The sequence below is a fragment of the Cucumis sativus genome, unplaced genomic scaffold (genome assembly GCF_000004075.3).
Source record: "Cucumis sativus cultivar 9930 unplaced genomic scaffold, Cucumber_9930_V3 scaffold137, whole genome shotgun sequence".
NCBI classification, from domain to species: domain Eukaryota; kingdom Viridiplantae; phylum Streptophyta; class Magnoliopsida; order Cucurbitales; family Cucurbitaceae; genus Cucumis; species Cucumis sativus.
In genome coordinates, this window is record NW_022279538.1 from 26,956 (window position 1) to 40,866 (window position 13,911).

Below are 13,911 nucleotides of genomic sequence, written 5' to 3' on the forward strand. Positions count from 1 at the left end.
CACCATCTCTCTCTGCAGTTCATAATGTTTTCCATGTTTCGATGTTGAGGAAGTATGTGGCCGATACATCTCATGTAGTGGACTATGAACCCTTGGAGATTGATGACCATTTGAGCTATGTAGAACAACCTGTGGAGATTCTGGCTAGAGAGGTAAAGATGCTTCGTAATAGAAGCATTCCATTAGTAAAGGTTTTGTGGCAGAATCATCGAATTGAAGAGGCGACATGGGAGCGAGAAGAAGAGATGAGGACTCGTTATCCAGAGTTATTTCAGGATTAGAACTTTCGAGGACGAAAGTTTCTTAAGGAGGGAAGAATGTAATGCCCAAAGAAAAGGTAAATATATATATATATATATATATATATATATATATATATATATATATATATATATATATTATTTTAATATTAAAAAAAATTCTTTATTATTTTTCTTTTCTTCTTTTTCTTTTTCTTTTCTTTTCTCCCTTCTTCTTCTGCGTGCGCGCCGATCCCTTCCCCCTTCTCTCCCGTTCGCAAACTGTCGCCTCCCTTCCCTTCCGTTTTTCTTTCCGCCGCAACCACCACCTCTATCTTCTTCTTCCCGTCCCGCCGCAGCCAACCGCAGCCAGCCGCCGATCCTTTCCTTCCATTTTCTTCTTCCGTCCGCAGCCCCGCCGCGAAGCAAGACCGCGCCGCTGCCAGTCCAAATCTGCGGCGCCGTTGCTCTTTCGCCGCTGCCCAACCGTCTCAGCCGGTTCTGTCTCTGTCGAAGCCACGGTTCTGCAACCGTCTCTGCCGTCTCTATCTCCGTCCGCGAGGCAAGTCGCACGCCTCAGTCACGAACAGCCTCGCCGATGCAGGTCACGCCGCATTGCACGAAGTCGGCTACGTTGCCGGGCTACTCCCGTCCGCGCGTAACTGCTGTTGAACGTCCGAACCGTTCTGCCTTCGTCGATACCCGCTGTCCCATTTACGAATCGCGGACCAGTTCGAGTGCAAAAGTGTTTTGCACGATGTCTTTTGTGTAGATCCTGCGGCAACTTCTATTTAACGTCGATTGTCAAAGTCTTGTTACAAGATATTGGTAAGGATGAGATTGTTCGGTAATAAGGTCTTACATTTGTAAATACATTAAGATGTGATGTTGTTTAATTGGTTGAATTGATCTTTGTTCTTGAAGGCGACATCGGTGATTTGGAGTTAGTGTCCTTGAGTTACGCCTTAAGCTTTGTTGGAGTTCAATTCTTTACTCTTGGGGTTTGTTTGTTGAAGTTAGTTCGACTAAGGAATTTTACATAAAGATCCAGGTAAGGGATTTTCTACTGGACTCAATTGTGATTGTGAACTGTATGTGTGTTGAATGTATACTGTGGGCTGACTGAAAATATATATGAATGTATATGAATTGAAGTAGACTTGACGTCGAATGTATGTCGTGATTGTCATGGAATCTATATATAAATGTGTGTATGTGGACAGGACGGAGATTATAGATTGTGTTTGTATGAGATTCTCGTTTAGATTGGGTGTATGATTACGCTAAAGTATGACTGTGTGCTGGTGAACTGAGGGGTGCATTGACTGTATAGTGGATTGACTGATGTATTAGCATATTATTGACAGACATATGACTGTAGTAAAATAAGTTGACTGTTAGGATGTTGAAAGAAAGAACTTTGTGACTTGAAGTAACTGAAAGATGGGTTGAATGGAATGAGGGGATAAATTGTTAGATTGTATTGGGATGTTTACCTTGTAGGTGTCCCACGGGATCACCAATTTATTGTGCACCTTCGGGAGCATTTGACTGATATGTGTTTCTGCAGAACACTAGACTGATATGTTCGTCCCTCGGGGCGTTAGACTGATATGTACGTCCCTCGGGGCGTTAGACTGAGATGTGTATCCTACGGGATCACCAGACTGCGACTGTACAGGGTGTTCCAATAGAACTTTAACAATTTATTTTCCCCTGACGAGACCAGTAGAGGGTCTCTTACTGAGTATTTAAAATACTCACCCTTCTTATGTTTAATTTTCAGGCAAAGGTAATAAAGGCGGCAAACAGGCGAGGGGCAGGAAGGAAGCGTGATGCCATAGGAAACGTGTTTTTGCTTCCGCTTATGGGTTCTTGTGAGGTTTAAAATGAATTGAAATTTAGTTTACAAACGTTTGTTGTAAATAGTACTATTTTATGTTTTCTTGAATGTTTAAAAATCAGGCATGACTTGAAGATGTTTTTTTTTATTTGTTTACGTTTTGTTTTATATTAATCAAAGTCTTTATTTGTTTAAAAAATTAACGATCTCGACTTACTTAGAAAAGTTGGGTCGTTACACGCACGCATGCACACACACACACCTATCCACACGCGCACAAGCACACACACATGCACAAACGCACACACGCGTACGCACAAACGCACACACGTAAACACATACGCACACGCGCACAAACACGCACGCACGAGCACACCCACGCACCCAAGCACACACGCAATAGCCCGTGCACACACACGCACGCACAAACACATACAAACATGCACACACCCACACACACATGCACACGGACACTCGCACGAACACCCGCACATACACATACGCACACCTACCTACACGCGCACACGTACACACGCACATATGCATAAAGATGTATAAATGAGTTAAAATTAAAAAACAACTACATTAATTGTGTTTAGAAGGACTTTTAAACCATATTCATTGACTTAATAACATTAATTAAACTATAATTTCTACCAATATTGGCTTAAAAGTGTCATTCGTGTAATTATTTCAATATAATGCGATTTTATCCAATTCTATTAGCAACAAACATGTCGAATATGAACCAGTAGATATACACTCTGTCATAAGAGATATAACAACATTTTTATGGGTCATTTTGAAAAATGGCAAAACTATTTTTTTGTTAATTTTAGCAAATAACATTTTTTGCACGTGCATAATATTTTATAAAATACCAAAATATTCACATTCTCCAACTAAAATTATCTTGTTTTTATATTGTAATTAATTTATATTATGCATTTATCAGCTTTTAATTATTTTTTGCCTGAAAAAGATACATAAACTCATATCATACTTTTTTCTTAATATCTCGGGACTCAACTAATGGATTCAAGACTTCAACTTTATTTAATCTTACTAATTTCAAAATAACCTAATTGAATTTGAATTTCAAAATAACCAAATTGAATTTCAAAATAACAAAATTATTATTATTCAGAATATGATAATCTCAGCAATAGATTTTGTATCAAAATAACTTTAACTGAATTTCAAAATTAAAAAATATCAACTTATTCACTATCTTTATCTCACAATAATATTAATGGCTTGAATATCAAGATAATTAAATTATTGTTTTAAAATTGGGAGAAACTCAACATTAAAAATATCAACTTATTCACACACAATTACACGCACACACACATACATACACTTGCACGCGCGTGCACCCATACACGCACGCACATACACGAACATAGGCACACACACACAAACACACACATGCACACGCACACCAAACCGCACGCACACAAATGCACACGCAAACACGCACACACCTACTCACGTACACATGTATGTGCGCATACACACACCCAAGCACACGTGGACATGCGCACACACGAGCGCACACAAACACGCCCACTGATGGTTCAATTTCATCGATAGTTCCTATTTTTGCTGACAGTTTATTTTTTGCCATCGATAGAGGATCTTCCGACAGACCTAACCTGAACGGTGTGTGTTGACAGGCTTAATTTCGTTGGCAAAAGAAAAGTTGATTAGTTTTTGAAGATTTACTGACGATATTTGTCATCGACAAAGGGTAAATTTCTTGTAGTGCATGTACGTCAAACATATCGAATTTGTTAAGTGTACCAATGAAGTATAACAAGTTTATTAGTGGTGTATCAAGTGTATCAAACTTATAAGTGAAGTCTTTAAGTGTATCAAACTAATCAAGTGTATCAAGGTCTCAAGGGTATCAAGTGTATCAAGAAGAATCAAGTGTAACGAGAAGTATTATGTGGAACGAGAAGTATTATGTGGAACGAGAAGTATTATGTGTATGAAGATGTTTCAGGTGTGTATCAAAAAGTATCGAGTGTATCAATGAGTACCGAGTGCATGAATTGTATCTATCAAATGTATCAAGTGTATCAAGTGTATCAGTAAGAAGTATCAAGTGTATCAAGGGGTATTAGGTGTATCAGACGTGTATAAGGTGTATCAAATGTACTCAATAACGAGGGCATTTGTGACGTTTTACCTCTTGATGTGTGAGTTGGTCTTTGTTTTTGTCATTTTCTCAAATAATAAAGTATGTGTTCTATGGACTTAATTATTATAACTTATTTTGCCATTTTCGCAAGTGTCCCTTAATTGTAATACATGTATATGTGACATAATCTAATCAAACTAACTCATAAATGGACTTAATGTATCAAGAGGTATTAGGTGTATCAGACGTGTATAAGGTGTATCAAATGTACATCAATAACGAGGGCATTTGTGACATTTTACCTCTTGATGTGTGAGTTGGTGTAACGCCCCAAACTCGAAGGTATTTTATTTTAAGAGATTTTTTCGATTTGTACAAGATTTATTGTTTTGAAGAAAATATGTTGAAGGGGGGAAAGAAGATTTGAAAATGTGATAATATAATTATATATATATTTATTTATATTTTTAGTTTTATTATTTAGTTTAAATAAAAGAAAAGAAAAAGAAATTTTATTATATATATATTTATTTATATTTTAGTTTTATTTTTATTATTTAAATAAAAGAAAAGAAAAAAGAAATTTTTCCTTCCTTCTTCCTCCCGTGCGTCCTCCATCCCTTTCTCCTTCCCGTACCCTAGCAGCCGCACATCCCTCTCTTCTCCGTTCACCCAGTCGGCCACACAAGCTGCCGGTCGTTTCTTCTTCTTCTTTCCGGTCGTCTTCCTTTTCTCCTTCGGATCGAAACCGCCGCGCCCATCCGCTCACAACCGCCGTGCCTCTCCGCTCACAACCGTCGTGCCTCCCTCGGAAAGCAAATCGTCATCCAGATCTGCATCGCCGAGCCGTCCAGGTCCTCGCCGTCGCTTGTGCTTCACCCTTGCAGTTCGCCATAACCCAGATCCGTCGCTGCAACCGTCGGTCGGTTCGTGAAGTGCCGTACGCGTCACCTTGCAGCAGTCGTCCAGATCTGCATCGCCGTGCCCATTCCTTTCCTCTCCGTTCGTGAAGCCCTGCTGCGCAATCTCTGTCTCCGTCGAAGCCAAGCCCAGCCGCCGCCCGTTCCTTTCTCCTCTGTTTTCTGCACTGTCGCGTGACTCTCCGACCGCGGCTGTCTTCACCTCCGTGAAGCCGTCGACGCATACATCTCGTGAAGTCATACACGGATCCAAGTCGATCTCTTCCTAAATTACGTGTCCCCTATCAAGTCGACGTTCTTCTGCTCGTTGTAAGACGGAGTTACGATTTGAAGCCGATTTTCTTTTCCAGTTGAGTCGCATTCAGTGTTGCTCTATTTACAGCCGCTTGATTCGTTCTTGATTGTCATTTTTGCCTCGCCGTGAACCATTGGGCTCATATTTGGGTAAGAACAAGTTATGGTTTTTGTTGGTTTCTTGGTTTTTGTTGAATGCTGCCATTGGATTTAATTGTTGGCGAAATGCTTAATTCTTGAAGGTACATCTTGATTCAGTGAGCGAATCCTTGATTTTCCAAAAGGTTGAAGTGGACTTGATTTTCCACTTCTTGGGTAAGTTGTGGAATTTACATATGGGGTAATTTGAATGGTTGAAACTATTTAGAAAGATGTTGATTTTATGATTGATTATGTTTAGGATTTGATTCATTGGATTTAGTAGATTGAAGAACTTGCATAAAAGTGAGGTAAGGGATTTTATTTTCTACTGGACTCACCTATGCTTTTGAATTGTAATGTTAGTCACCTCTGATTGAGTAAATGTGTTGAGACAATATATATATACGTATGGATGTAGGTTCGGTGTTGAATGTATACTGTGGATGACTGAAAATATATATATACACATGGATTGAAGTAGACTTGATGTTGAATGCATATTGTGATTGTCTTGGAATATATATATATGTGTGTGGATGTAGACAGGACGACAATTGTAGATTGTGTTTGTATGAGATGCGGATGTGAACTTGTGATTGTCGTTTAGACTGGGTGTACGTTATACTAAAGTATGACTGTGTGCTGGTGAACTGAGAGGCGTTATGACTATATAGTTTGATTGACTGACGTATTAGTATGTTACTGACAGACATTGGGCTAAAGTGAGATAAGTTGACTGTTAGAACGTTGAGTGAAAGAACTTTATATTTTGAAGTAACTGAAAGATGGTACGAATGGATTGAGGGGAAAAATTGTTAGCTTTTATTGGGATGTGTGCCTTGTAGGTGTCCCACGGGATCACCAATTATTCTGCACCTTCGGGAGCATTAGACTGATATGTGTTTCTGCAGAACACTACACTGAAATGTACGTCCCTCGGGGCGTTAGACTGAAATGTGCATCCTACGGGATCACAAGACTGCGACTGTACAGGGTGTCCCAATAGAATGTTAACAATTTATTTTTCCCCTGACGGGACCAGTAGAGGGTCTCTTACTGGGTATTTTTATACTCACCCTTCTTATGTTTAATTTTCAGGCAAAGGTAATAAAGGCGGCAAACCGGCGAGGGGCAGGAAGGAAGTGTGATTGCCATAGGAAATGTGTTATTTTGCTTCCGCTTATTGTTTTTTTTAGGTTTAAGACGTTGTATTGAAACTTAGCTTACAAACTTTTATTTGTAAATAGTACTTTTTTTAAGTTTTTGGAATATTTGAAAATCAGGCCTGACTTAAAGTTGTTTTTCAATTGGCTTACATTTCATTTTGTATCAACCAAAGTCTTTTGTCAAAAATTAACGACCTCGACTTACCTAGAAAAGTTGGGTCGTTACAGTTGGTCTTTGTTTTTGTCACTTTCTCAAATAATAAAGTATGTGTTCTATGGACTTAATTATTATAACTTATTTTGCCATTTTCGCAAGTGTCCCTTAATTGTAATACATGTATATGTGACATAATCTAATCAAACTAACTCATAAATGGACTTAATCGATCTCATGGACCACAAATTCTTCAATTACTTGCAAATTTGGTGAGTTCCTTCAAACGGTGGGCGAAGAGCTTAATTTTGAGAGAGAGGAAAAGTCGTGAAGAGTATTTGCGAGAGAGGGGGGAACGTCGCCAGAGAGCATTTGCGAGAGAGCTAAAGACAGTGACGATGTGGGATGAAGTAAGGTTTTTTTCGGTCATTGTTCACAAGTGGGATGAAAGCTTCGAATTATTTGTTTTAAATCAAAAAGCGTATGATTGAAGGAAAACATTGATTTTTTATTAGGGTAATTTTTAATGACACATAATTTATGCCATTATTTACAATGCGAAAATTTTGTCAAGAAAACTCAATTTGTGTCACAAAAAATTTTGTATTTTTATTTTTAACGACACATTTTATTCCCTCATATCCCTTTTTCTTGATTTCAAGTGTCATTAAAACTTATATTTCTAAATAAATTTATTCGACGAAAGTGGCTAGATTGGTGGGTTTGACGGCGAAGGCTTGTTGTGGGAGCAACGACAACAGTGGTTGGAGTGTGGAATCGACGACGGCAAGTGGCAAAAAATTGGAGGGCAAGGGTTCTTCATAACGACTCGGTAGCCCACTTCGAACTTTTTTGAAATTTGAGGTTTTTTCATTTGAAAATTTTTTTAATGACAAAAAAATTGTTAATTAATGACGCAAAAATTGTTTTGAAATAAATTAAATTGTGTCAATATGATTGTTTTAAGAAATAATCCATATTTTTATTTTCAACAACACAATGTACCTCATCCCACCTCTTTTTTCTTTTATTTTCAACGACACAATGTCTTGATTAAAATCCATTTTTCTAGTAGTGACTGAAAAAAAAACTGGACAAAATCATAATATCTTTGATAATTAAATCACCAGTTGGTTTGAACATATATAATCTTGGATCTATTCTATTATGATATGACCATGGTACATCATGAACATACATTGACTAAAAAACTTAAATTGATGAGTGAATGTAATAAATTTAATATTAATTATATGATCAATACTTTACACATGTATATTGGTATATCAGTCAATAACAGTAGTAAGACAAATTATAAAATATAAGGGATAAAAGTCCTACACATGCATGTATGGTATACTCTCTTGATAGCAAAATGCATTTATGTCAACTCATGTTTGAATGCATTTATGTAGGAAATTCAATAAAATAATTAAGAAACCTTGCAATATGTGAGAGATATACGAACTTCAAACAAATTTTACAAGTTTCAGCAAAAATTTTCAAACAACTTTTAAAGTTTAAGCAAAAAGTAACCGTAGGTAGGAAGGGGAGCAAAAGTGGGGTCTCGAATTAATTCTGAAAAATTAGTAGGCTTTCAAAATTTAGGTTCTAGAAGTAGAATTATTGCAGAAAAATAAATAATTGCATCATTCAAATTGAATCAAACATATCAGGATGTTATATTCTCCACAACGTATAATGGAGTATAAACATAAAGTTTCTATATACAAAGCTATGTATCTCTACCCTTGACTTCTCTTTCTCTCTTTCTACCTTTTTTATCCTTTCTTTCTCCCATTCACTCAATACACTTGCAAGAACCTTCATTTTTTTTGTATTTAAATTTTCTTGGCACCATCCTTTTTTTAATTATCAAGGCTTTGTTATTGTGTACCAGTATTGTGTCGTGCCTCCTTCACTTCTCATCATCATTTTCATGTCACATCTCTACCTTGTCAATTTTCGTTTTTCACTCAGCTTTCTTTCTTCTTTTGTCTTCACTACTTTCTTCGCTCCTTCTTCTCAAGCTCTAACTTTTGCTATTATCAACCAGTCTCAAATGACCATTGGAAAACCTATCGCCCACTGAGAGGCAGCCAATATAGTAATGCCTCTAATGATAAACTCCAATGAAATCAAAAGTTCTTCTTTAAGATTTGGAAAAATATATTAGATAAACTCGGACGTGGTGAACGCGGTGAACGCAGACGTGGTGAACGCGGACGGACGGACGGTGAACACGGCAGAAGTTAGAGATCCTCAGAGAGAACTTGGCATTTTCGAATGCGGTAGAGACAAGTCTAGGGCTTCGAAGGATTCTTCTTTCTATCCAAACAGTCCAAAGTAAGCCAGTTATGGAGGGAGGAATACACATTAGAGAGCTCAGTTATGGATGGAGGAATACACAACTTTTTCTCATGGTCATTTTCCTCGTGGGCATTCTCTTCATGTTTCTTCTTATTCCGACTAAAATACAAGCACAAATTATTCTTCGCCTTCGTATAGGTTTGTTTGAAGAAGATTAAAAAAGTCCTTAATTTATCTCGACACTTCCAAAACCAGAATATAATACCCGTGCTACATAAATCCCTCTTTCCAAATAGTCGAACATGAACTATCCATGCATATCTTGGAATAAACAAGAGAAACCCTAACTAAACCCAAATAGAAAATACGTTGCAATCTAAAATATACTTAAAGAAACAAAAAGAAGTTTTAATGCTGTGGGTTTTTTACTGATCTTCTTCAACAACAAAATAACTCAACGCCACACTTCAATTTTTCCTTCCACGAATTGGGCTTTTAAAGAGTTTTCACCACGAATTTATCTTTTTTGGTTCGACAAGTAACAACATGTGAATCCCCAAATGCAAGGTTTTATTAAAAATTTAAAATATAATTTTTTTAAAAAAATTATAATACCTAAAAATATATTTTTTTTATATTTATAACCTAATTTTCTGTCATTGCATACTTGAGAGAAATATATTTTTCAATTAGCATAATAACCTTTATATAGTAAATTAAATTTGTAGAATGAGAAAAGACCTTAGATCCAAAAAAGTTATTTATTTATTATTGGAGTGAATTGTCTAATTAATGTAGTTAATGGATGGTTTTGTAACCATAAAAAAATAATGAAAATAATTTTCTAAAAGAATGAATGAAAATTTGGAAAGTTAAAAGGTTTTAGGAATTAAAAAAAAGGGTGTAACATTATAAAAGACTACCAAATATACTGTAAGAGACATGCATTAAAGGAGCTGAGGCATGCATACTACCAAATATACTATAAATAAACCAGAATTCTTTTTTAAGAAATTAAACAACTAATTAAATATAAAGAAGAAAGATTAGAAAATGAATGATCAAACAAACTATGACTCATTTATTTTTGACAGGTTCGGCCAGTATCACCTAACAATTCATTTTCACCAAGAGAATAAACATGAGTAGCCTTGGAATCAAGTTCCTCCGATAAAAGCCACGGAGTTGATGGGTTAGAGACAGAACCAGAATTTGAGTTCAACGATGTGGATGCAAAATTTTGAAACTAGCAGCAACATGAAGTTAAGACAACGAATTATTTTCAATATAGAAAGGCTAATTGTAAGAAGTTGTTAATGAAGTGTCCAAATGCATTATGGTAATATTGGGTGCAGAATGTTTGGAAGTTTTATCCGTGTGCTGTGAAGCACCACAGAGTTGAAGCATATGAAACCTGTGTTTATCTGACAAAAAATAGTGTCATGATCATTGCCTTTCCATTCCATAAATTTATGGATAGCAGAAGAAAGAGAACTCTCAACACTTGAATCACCATATAGCACTCTACATCCAGGTGGTGCCTTGATTTTTGAAGATTTAGTTAAAAGCAGTGATAAAATTGGTACAGAAATTACAGTGCATTTCTCGATATGCAACAACATTAAGAGCAACTTAAAGACAACAATCATCAAGAAATCTAGTATTTAAAATGTACAAAGAGCAGTAGTAAACATATGTATTTTATGGCTGACTTTATCCATAATAAATGTTGGATTAAATCATCAAAATAAAACACAAATAGATAATTATCGAGTTTTTCAATGGAGGATAGAGAGGAAGACATGCATGCACAACTACTAGATCTATATGGTGCCAGACTGCCAGTAAAAATTTAAAGACACACATGACAACATTATTTTGGATGAAGTTCTAATATTGCAACCATGGAGGAAAAATCAGCAAATCTTAAATAGATGTAGTAGTCCAAATGATAAAAGTTTGTCTCAAGATAATATTTTAGTAACTGCAGATGCATTGTGTTGAACCTAACCTCTTGTGTTTCACGGTAATGAACAAGGACAATGTGTTCAAAGGTCCTGAACAAAAAGCAGAAGAAAGTCATAAATTATATAAGTAGAACACGATATACTGCCACTGTCTAATTTCATTTTTCTTTGCTTGTGGCATGATGGGGATAGACCCCACTGAAACAACTGGTAGCAAGCAATTTAACAATTTTCTTTCAACCATAACATACTTATCTAGGAGCCAATAACACCGGCGAACAAAGGTTGGGCTATCTAGTCCATGGGCATAGTATACATGTAATCTTTCTACATTACCAACATGCTGAAGAGAAAGAAAAGATTATCAAAGCACACCTTTTCTTGGTTATTAAGGCTGTAAAAGAATGAAAATTACCATAAATCTAAACACAGTTAATATTAGACCATTGAACAACCTATAGATTCAAAAGAAAAGACTCAAACCACCAATAGACTGGTTAATCATTTAAACTGATCTCCAACAACATGATACGCAGTATATCGTGCTAGATCCATAATTACCACATGTGGACTCCTATGGTAATTTCATTGATGATACACAGCTAGTAGGCAAGATTATGAAATGAAGACGGTATGTGAGAAGATTGAAAAGATCAACATGATAAAATTATAGGGATTTGAATTTATATCTTAAGAACACCAGAGTCAAATGCTTAAGCTGATTAACTGTGTTAAATTTAACTCTATAATATATTTTAAATCTGAACAGTCATTAAACAACTACATTTTGAATAAGCTTTAGAGAATATTAGCAAAAGCAGTAGAAATTACTTCAAATTTGTAGAGAAAGCACATAAATTATATTCTAGAGAAAGAGCATCTGAATTATATTCTACAGAAACACGAGCCCATAGCATGTCTACGGAGTAGCAATGACAGTGAAAAAGGGAATAGTAAGTAACTAATCTCATAAACCCCTTTCTCACATCTAACCAAGTTCTTTCACAACATGCAAAAGCATCAAAATATTTAAGAAAACTTCCAATATTGCATTTGGAACTCATTGATTGACTTCAACGTTTAAGAGTCATAAAAGATACAGCTTACTTTCTCACCTGTCACCACTAAGCCTACGGCAACATCTTTTTATAAGATATTCAGCTAATCTTTAGATTGTTTACCGAATAATCGTCTATTGTTTTGTAATTGATCCCACCAAGCGCTTGCGCCACCTTGAAGTTTGAGAGCAACTAATCGAACCTTCTTGTGTTCGGGTGTATTGGCATAGTCGAAAAAAATTTCTACGTTCTTGATCCAATCAAGAAACTTCTCCACGTCCATTCGACCATTGAAGGTAGGGAGATCCACTTTCATACGTATTTCTTGATCTTCTTGAAAGTATGGTCGAAGTCCAAACCTTTGTTGAGGTTCTTGATGAATGTTCAGCAAGTTGTCTTCATCGAAAGAGTCAGAATCGTTTAAGAAATTTCCAAGTACGTTGTTTCCATACAATCGATTATTGTGGATGTGAATAGGTTGATTTCTTAGTAGTTCTTGGTTTACAACAGGGTTTATTGGTCTTTCTTGTCTTTCTTGGTTTGCTGCAATTGGGTTTCTTGGTCTTTCTTGTCTTTCTTGGTTTGCTGCAATTGGTTTCTTGGGGGATGAATTGCTTCTTCTAAAGGTTGGACATGAAATCGGGTAAAAAGGTTTGTTAATTCTACTAACGATTGCTGTATATCCGACTGCCCTTTTCGAAGTTCTTCAATAGCTTGTTCTACCAACTGCAAGCCTTGGTTGAAGGAGGCTTCTGCGTCCATGGATAAGAGTGGTAGGATCCAAGTTTTTTTAGGGAAGAGTGAGCTAGGATCACACTCTGATACCAATTGATGCAGTAATTGCAAAGCTAGAAATCTTTATGTATAATGCCTCTTTTTTTTTTATGTCTTATTAATGAAAATGAGAAGCTTTTTTATAGGCTGGAGATTACGAGAGTTGTTAAACTAACTTGGGGTTGAGTTAGTTTAACTTGGAGTTGAGTTAGTTATAACTAACTCAAGATACAAAATTGGTAATTCAAATAACTAATCCTAAACTATAAAAATGGTAATTCAAACCACTCCTCTAGGATAAAACTCAAGAAACATCAAGAAGGGAGATGTTCTACATCAAAGTGTAGAGAACGATTCAAAATCCTTGGTGAAAGGAATGAATGTTAACTAATGTGTGTTTATGTGAAATTGTTATGTTATGAGTATGTTAAGGATAAAGAAAGGTTTATGCGAGATAAAATTATTTGATGTTGTTTATGCGAAATGATGTTTATGAAAAGGTATTGCGAAAAGGATTTCATAAAACCTTAGTCTTTTAGACATTCTTTCAAAAATTCATCTTCCAAGATGAGGTGTTTAGGCCAAGTAGAGAAGAAGGTTGAAGGATTTGCAGCGAGATGACCAGACGTTTTGAAAATAGTTAAGCATTGGTTGTTTGGTCAAAGTGTTGTAATTATGTATCAAACACATGTTATTAATAAACATCTTGGTAGGTATTTATTATACTTGCACGCCTACTCTCACATTTAGCCATATGTTGTACTTTGTTTTCCACCTTGACTTTTAATGACACACAAACCAACTTTCCAAGGAATTCCCTTTCATTTTCCTATTAAATTTGGGCTTTCACACCAAATGGAATTTCTTTTTCTTATTTACTTAAAAAAAAAAAAGAA

The 13,911-nt window shown here is 36.0% G+C and overlaps 2 long non-coding RNA genes across 2 annotated transcripts; both read left to right on the top strand.

Moving 5' to 3' along the window:
• Positions 1-4,782: 4,782 nt before the first annotated feature.
• LOC116405660 lies at positions 4,783-6,881 on the top strand. Its single transcript, XR_004218754.1, has 4 exons — positions 4,783-5,595; positions 5,688-5,760; positions 5,846-5,894; positions 6,685-6,881. It is a non-coding gene; the product is annotated as an uncharacterized LOC116405660 (long non-coding RNA).
• Positions 6,882-7,068: 187 nt separating this feature from the next.
• On the top strand, positions 7,069-10,998 carry LOC116405661. The gene is made up of 2 exons (XR_004218755.1): positions 7,069-7,738; positions 10,311-10,998. It is a non-coding gene; the product is annotated as an uncharacterized LOC116405661 (long non-coding RNA).
• Positions 10,999-13,911: the final 2,913 nt, after the last annotated feature.